This window comes from Engystomops pustulosus, chromosome 6 (assembly GCF_040894005.1).
Source record: "Engystomops pustulosus chromosome 6, aEngPut4.maternal, whole genome shotgun sequence".
NCBI lineage: Eukaryota > Metazoa > Chordata > Amphibia > Anura > Leptodactylidae > Engystomops > Engystomops pustulosus.
The window spans coordinates 157,198,527-157,207,321 of record NC_092416.1 but is presented as its reverse complement, the minus strand read 5'-3'; positions in this window follow the sequence as shown (position 1 = coordinate 157,207,321).

Below are 8,795 nucleotides of genomic sequence, written 5' to 3'. Positions count from 1 at the left end.
AATGGGAGTGCTAGAAATTTCAAGCACTCTCATTAACAGTGAAAGGGAGTGCCATAGATACTGGAGTGCTGTGCTGGGCAATTTCTGATGCTCCCATAGTATTGAAAGGAGGGACAGGATGGATGCTCGACTTGCTTTTTCATTTAATTAGTGGCATGGGGATCCCCGTACTCGTGATTGGTATGGGTCCATTTATTTGATCGTTGGTGGTCCAAGTAGTTGGACCATACTGTAGATAGAGATAAGAATATTATCTCTATCTACACAGATATCTTGTTAATGGGACCCACCACCCAAAAGACAAATTTAGGAATGAACCTGATGCCCAATGTTCTGCTACGGGTGTCTTCACTGCTTCATTCACTCTCAATCACTCCCATCGAGTTTCTCCAAAAATATCAACTATGAAAATCTACCTGTTGGCCCACAGAACCAGGACCTCTGGCTATCTGTGGCTACCCATAATCAGCAGGATATCTTGCATTTTATATACACCTTACTGAAACCTGTGTAGCATAGAAACAATTGTGCCCACAGTAATTCTATCTTTGAAATTATACTACAGGCAATCCCAGCTTATGGACACCCAACTTACAGACGACCCCTTGTTACAGATGGACATCTCTGCCCACTGTGACCTCTGATGAAAATCTCTGTATGCTTTTCTTTAGTCCCAGGCTGAATTGACTGTAATGAAGTTTTATTAATAATCCCTGGTTCCATGACAGCACAAAGTTTTGAAATTCCAATTGTCACTGGGGCAAACACAATTTTGTGTGGAGCTACAATTATAAAATCTACCTGTTCCAACTTACATACGAATGAATCTTAAGAACAATCCTAACCCGTAACCCGGGGACTGCCTGTATTTAGGCTAACCCTTGGTGTCCATAGGTATCAGTGGGCCTCAGGTGCCATGACCCAGTGGCTGGTTGACTGCTTGTCCTTACCAGGACCACTTTTGATTGGTTCTAATCATTGAATACCAAGAACACAACACAAAAGCTTCCATTTTCTATATACCCATCACGATTTGGCGCTGAGATCCATATGTTTGCCCATTTTCTCTGCCAGTATATTAGATCCTGTCAGGTGCCATTGTCACAAGTTAATCAATGTTTTTCTTTTTTTTTTTTTTAAATGAAATTTTCATTTTTTTTTTTTTTTAAATGAAATGGTTGACATTTAGAACCATTCCAAGTTCTACAGGAACCCCAGACAGCCACGGGACTGTATTAGCTATAAGAGCAAACCAAACAAATACCATATTTTTCGCACTAAAAATCCTTTGATTTTCTCAGAAATCAAAGGTGCGCCTTATAGTCCAGTGCGCCTTATATATGAACCATACTTACAGACAACAGCCGCCTTGAACTGTGCACAGGTCTGCCACCTGCTGGTCATTCATCCTTATAATCAGGTGCGCCTTATATATGAACCTAGACGTTTTAGCAGGCATTTATTGATGGTGCACCTTATACTCCGGTGCGCCTTATAGTCCGAAAAATACTGTAATGGAATCTGTGCGAGTGGAAGGTTTAGGAAAATGTTGTAACCACTGGAGGGTATGGTCATAACTCTCAGCCAAGCAAACATCGGACCACCGCTATTTCTTCATCACGTGGACCCTCGGCTTGCCTACAATATACTTACCTTTACTGTTGCATGGATTTTAGATCCTTAGACCATAACTTTTTTCTGTATGAATGCTTGTTTTTTGCAGGACCATCTACATTTTTTAATAGAACCCTATTTGGGTTACATAATATTTATTGAATATCTTTGATAAGCCCTTTCTGTGGGAGGAGAGGAAAGAACCTGCAATTCCAGACCACTTTTTTTTATTATGCCGTTCACCATGTAGATTAAGCAACTTTTTACCTTATGTTTCTACAGTTACAGTGATATCAAGAAGTATGTATAGGGTTTTTGTTTAGAAACTTTTAGAAAATTAAACAATTTTTTAAAGAATTAGTTTGATTACACTGCATTCTAAGGTCCATAACTGTTGCATTATACAGTCAACGGGAGAGATTTATCAGAAATGTCTGAGGTTCTAGTTGTCCATGTACAACCAATCAGAGCTCAGCTCTCATTTTCTGTACAGTTGTTTATAAAACTAAAGCTGAGCTCTGATTGGTTTCCACGGTCAAGTTTTACCTCAGACACTAATGATAAATCTCCCCAATGTACTCTTGTAGAGGCCTATTTTTTGTTGTGGATGAGACAGAATTTTTAATGTAACGGTGTGGGATGGAGAGAAAAATAAAAATTTCAGTTCACTTTTGTTGTTTTTAAATACCACACATAGATATTGATTTTTCTTGAACACCTTTATATAACACATCGGGGCACATTTACTTACCCGTCCCGTTGTGATCCCCGCTGTGCATCCCACCTGGGTTCGGAGCTGCCGCGATTCACTAAGATCGCGCGTCCAATTTCCTGCATTTGTCGATTCCCCGCTCAGGTCCGCCGGAGTTCACCTTCTTCTTCCCGGTGCATGTGAGTGCTGATCTTGCGACACAATTTGATTTTTAAATCGTTTTGTCCGAATCAATCAGGTTGTCCGACGGCCACGACCCTCGATTTGTGTCACATGAAAGCCGGCGCCGATGCGCCACAATCCGATCGCGTGTGCCAAAAACCCGGGCAATTCGGCGCAAAAAGGAAATATTCGGGAAACCCGACAGAATCGCAGTCCGCGGACCCTTAGTACATGTGCCCCATCCAGTCCAGTATATACGTTCTCTTTTTTATTCCAACAGGGGACGTCACAATGAGAACATGAACATATGACTTCTGATATAGCAAACTGACCCTGGATTAAGGAGGCCGGCTCCCCAGCTGCCATAATAAATTATATTGAATGAATTTTTTTAAGAAGCTCTCCAAATAGTTTATACTGCCAGGCTGGTGTGAAATAACACGCAATGCGAATATGTTCAGAGGTTTGCACAACAAGTGCCATGAGTTTCTCTTCACATACTGTCTTATCAAATACAGCACATAAATCCTGTAGGGTACAGTTCCAGAAAGGACAGCCCCATGGCCACATCTGACCTTCTAATGTTTTCCCACAGCTTCCTACTTTGCCTGCAGAGATCAGCCATGTCCAACACAGAGGCAGGACAAAAATACAGTGTCAGATAGATTATCATTAGATAAGAGATGCGGACAGCGTGGAACAAACAGGGAGAATTCTGTGTATTATATGAAACAAGTTACTACAGTTATTTACCTTCTATCTCTCTATATTTAGACTGTTACTTGGAGGAAAAATCGGCAGCAAATTCAACTTTTATCCGGTTTTTATTATGAATTACAAAATGTTTGGAGGTGTTTTTACTTTTTCTCTAATATTAATTAATCTAAAAGAAATTCATTACACAGTGTCCTATCTGCAGGCAGAATTTTATAGAGCAGGAGCAGCTGAGCAGATTGTACATAGTGTCCTATCTGCAGGCAGCATGTTATAGAGCAGGAGGAGCTGAGCAGATTGTACATAGGATCCTATCTGCAGGCAGCATGTTACAGAGCAGGAGGAGCTGAGCAGATTGTACATAGTGTCCTATCTGCAGGTAGTATGTTATAGAGCAGGAGGAGCTGAGATGATTGTACATAACATCATATTTGCAGGCAGAATGTTATAGAGCAGGAGGACTGAGCAGATTGTACATATTTTCCTATCTGCAGGTAGCATGTTATAGAGCAGGAGGAGCTGAGATGATTGTACATAACATCATATTTGCAGGCAGAATGTTATAGAGCAGGAGGAGCTGAGCGGATTGTACATAGTTTCCTATCTGCAGGCAGCATGTTATAGAGCAGGAGGAGCTGAGCAGATTGTACATAGTGTTCTATCTGCAGGCAGAATGTTATAGAGCAGGAGGAGCTGAGCAGATTGTACATAGGATCCTATCTGCAGGCAGCATGTTATAGAGCAGGAGGAGCTGAGCAGATTGTACATAGGATCCTATCTGCAGGCAGCATGTTACAGAGCAGGAGGAGCTGAGCAGATTGTACATAGTGTCCTATCTGCAGGTAGTATGTTATAGAGCAGGAGGAGCTGAGATGATTGTACATAACATCATATCTGCAGGCAGAATGTTATAGAGCAGGAGGAGCTGAGCAGATTGTACATAGTTTCCTATCTGCAGGCAGCATGTTATAGAGCGGGAGTAGCTGAGCAGATTGTACAATAGTATCCTATCTGCAGGCAGCATGTTATAGAGCAGCAGGAGCTGAGCAGATTGTACATAGTGTCCTATCTGCAGGCAGCATGATATAGAGCAGCAGGAGCTGAGCAGATTGTACATAGTGTCCTATCTGCAGGCAGCATGATATAGAGCAGCAGGAGCTGAGCAGATTGTACATAGTGTCCTATCTGCAGGCAGCATGATATAGAGCAGCAGGAGCTGAGCAGATTGTACATAGTGTCCTATCTGCAGGCAGCATGATATAGAGCAGCAGGAGCTGAGCAGATTGTACATAGTGTCCTATCTGCAAACAGCATGCTTATGTTTGCTCTCACATATAAGGTTGTAAATTCATGTATTTGGTTAGTAAATTATGTATTTGGATATAACTCTATATGGACATTAGGAAACATAGGAAACAGAAATATTTTTTTACTATTCACACAAAGTTAGACTTTTTCCATTTGTGCAGCCCACTAGTTTCCCCAGCATCATCCTCCAGCATAGTGATATAACAAGCATTAAGAAACATGTCAAAATGTTTTTCCTTACCTTGTGCAATACAGAGATTTTTGGATGCGATTTTTGGATGACCTTGACCTTGACCTTGATTGATTCATTTTAATCTTGGTGGCTATATTTTCCTTCATGAATTGTAATAATAAAAATAAATATGTGAATTTCTCTCATATAGGACAATGGTATTTTGACTTGTGATACAAATAATTATCTTAAAACTTCAATTTGTTTGTACAACCTTGAATAGGTCCATTAGAGGTCGCTGAGAACCCATGGTGACCTGAAGGGATCTGTTGGCATCTGGTTCTCTTGACAATGTGTGTGTTAATTAGCTGACATAGTAAAATGCACTAAAAAGATGGGGGTTACCATGGAGAAAACACCATCGAAAATCAGGTTATAAAAAATACATACAGGGACCCACATTAATGTGCAGTTTGCCTGTGTATAGTGCAGGGGGCGCCAGATTCAGGATTTCTGGGGGCCGGTTCTTCATGAATCTGGTGCCCCCTGCACTACTCCGGCAGAGTGCACCACTTTTGTTTGGTGCACCTTTAACATGGGGCGTTCAACACAATTCTGTCGGAGTATCCATGATAAATGTGGCGCATGGTCCGACTGAACACCGGAGCGCCCCCTTCAGTGCAGAAATTTGTGTTGCGTCGGGTATAGTGCAGCTGTCAGGGACACTCCTTAAATACCTGTGCGAGCAGTTTGCACTAAAACTGGTGCAGGGGCTTTAATAAATCTGCACCAGTATCTTTTAGAAATGACATGTTCCGGCATAGTACCTACTGACCCAGTGATGGAAAGACAAATCCAGAGTGTTATCCTTTATAGAATATTGGTAAAGAAGCATTATACTATATCTGCTTACTAAATATTCTTATATTTGTTATCCATGCCTCCTTCCTTCTAAAATCAACATTCTAAATTATGTTAATGAGCCTGCAGGGCTCCTGGATGAGTTACCAAAGCCCCCTCCATGCTGTAGCTTCACAGGCTGTTACACTGTGTAGGATCAATTCCCTCTTCCCATTGTGTGAGATTACATTAGACAGAGGGTGGGGGAATGAGCTGAGGCTGTAGGGGGACGGGAAGACAGTGTAATAGCATGTGAAACTACAGCAAGGATGGGCTTTGGGATCCATTAGCATAATTTTAAAAATGATTTTGAAAGAAAGGAGGCAATGGGTAACAAATATAAGAAGATTACCACATTCACGGTGGCTGGATCTATTAGTAAGTGTACCTGGTTTATCAAAAAGGATTCTGATGGTACATTTCCTTTAAGACTTGACTTTACTGGGGAAATATATCAAGGCAGGTGCTTCCTTGTAAATCTTTCAGCCTCCTTGTAACCTTACTCTGTACGCCCAGAAACAGTGTTGTGTACAGATGAGTGTCGCAGGTATGACTGATCAGACAATTTACCATTTGCTTTCAATAGCTGTTATCGGAAATCTTGTTTGAGAACAGCTATTCCTCCTCACCCACACCATGCACCCGCATGCTCAGTTTGGCTAAATGTTCATGTGCTCTAAATTGGAAGAAGGTAATAAACCACTACCAGACCTATCTGTAGTGTCATTATACTTAACCCCTTAATGACTTGGCCTTTTTTTTAGTTTTTTCACTTCCATTTTTCACTCCCCACCTTCAAAAATCTATAACTTTTTTATTTTTCCACATAAAGAGCTCATGGCTTATTTTCTGCGTAACAAATTGCACTTCGTAGTGACGGTATTTAATATTCCATGGTGCATACTGGGAAGCGGGAAAAAAATTCCAAATGCAGTGAAAATGGTGAAAAAACACATTTGCGACGTTTTCTTGTGGGCTTGGATTTTACAGCTTTCACTGTGTGCCCCAAATGACATGTTTACTTTATTCTTTGGGTTGCTACGATTATGTGGATACCAAATTTGTATAGGTTTTATAATGTTTTCATACATTTAAAAAAATTAAAACCTCCTGTACAAAAATTTTTTTTTTGATTTTGTCATCTTCTGGCGGCAATAACTTTTTCATACTTTGGTGTACGGAGCTGTGGGAGGAGTCATTTTTTGCGAGTTTTGATGGCGTTTTCATTGCTATCATTTTTAGGACTGTGCGACCTTTTGATCACTTTTTATACATTTTTTTATATTTTCCAAAATGGCAAAAAAATTTCATTTTTGACTTTGGATGCTATTTTCCATTACGGGGTTAAACGCAGCGAAAAACCGTTATTATATTTTGATAGATCGGACATTTTCGGACGCGGCGATACTTAATGTGTTTATGATTTTTACTGTTTATTAATATTAATATCAGTTCTAGGGAAAGGGGGGTGATTTGAATTTTTAGGTTTTTTTTTAATAATTTTTTTTTTTAAACTTTTTTTTACTTTTACTTTTACTATTTTTCAGACTCCCTAGGGTACTTTAACCCTAGGTTGTCTGATCGATCCTACCATATACTGCCATACTGCAATATGGCAGTATATGGGGATTTTACTCCTCATTCATTACAATGTGCTGATAGCACATTGTAATGAATGGGTTAAAACGAGACAGCTTCGGGCCTCCGTGAGACCTTCGGCAGCATTGCCGGCGACGATCGGTTCTAGCACCGATCGCGGGTGTTACCGGTAAGCCTTTGCTGCAATATGCAGCAAAGACTTACCGGCTATGGAGAGGGCTCGGCCCGCGAGCCCTCTCCATGCACCCGGACCCGGCGTCGGGAAGGGGTTAAAGGACATCTGCCACCAGAATGAAGGATTGTACATCAAGCACACTGACATACTGGTGTGTGCCCCCTCTGGCAAGATCTTCTCTCCTTTTAGCTTTTTATGCCCTGTTTTTTTACAAAAAAAAGGATTTTAAAATTTTAAAATTTCTGCATATGATCCTGAGGGGCTCTGAGTTCCCCTTAGACTCATTTGCATAATCGTAAAGCCTTTTTTTCTTAAAAACAAGGGCGTAGGAAGCTTAAAGAAGAGTAGATCCTACCAGAGGGGGCGCACACCAGTATGTCAGTGTGCTGGGTGTACAATCCTTCATTCTGGTGGTAGTTGTCCTTAAGGCAATAGACACTTCCCTCAAGCTGAACAAAGAGGAACAAATTTGCCAATTGATAGTAACCCCTACCCAGGAGCGAATTAAGACCACCATGGGCCCTGGGCTGTATGACTATTATAGCCACTACACGTCTGGAATCACTTCCTACATATGGTTCTAGAATCAGCTTCTGGGGGAATGGATTATGTGTCCCTTCTGCCTGCTTTCAATCTGTAGTTTCAGGACCTTTGGAGGACCTTCAAATGTCCTGAAATGGCTCTTGTGTACAATACAATAAAGCTTTATTGATCCCTAAGGAAATTATGGATTGAGTACTTGTGTATTGAGAGCAGGAACAGAAGTACAAGGATTTCATGGCGGAAGATCCTTTTGAGTAGAACATTTTATGGTTGGCCATGGGCCCCGTAGACGGCTTGGGCCCGGTTTACCATCCAAACGTCTATATTATAATCCACTATTTTGTGTACATAAAAATGGTCTAAAACACCAAGCACCACATAGGTTTTTGGACAGTAGAGGTGAGTCATTAGGGACATAGTCTATATTGCACCAGAAATTAGCCAAATTTTGGGCGCAAACTAAGCTAGCTAATAGGAGATGTAAAATAGGACTACAGTGTCTTGTACTACCCCAGATTTATCACCCAACTTCTGAAACTGATAAATCTGCCGCACTATAAGAGAATCTGGTCTTACTTTAGGACAATTTTGAGAAACCAGAAAAGAAAATGAATATTCATGGAGTTATTCATTAATGATTCTTTATATGGACATGTTATTCTGCAAGGTGGAGTAAAGCGAGTAACCAGACAGTTTTGAGTCTTATCTTATGTCATAAGTTTCACGCCCTCTGGCGCTGTTTTTTGTAGACGCGGGGGTTACGTGTGATTGATGTGCTTGTCACTAGAAGGGATTTTCCTCTTCGGTGTTATGTATTATTAATGTGTAACTTATCTTTAAACATGTTATAACTTGTAACCTGTACGCCTTTTCTTTCCAACCAAGTTTGGTAACAT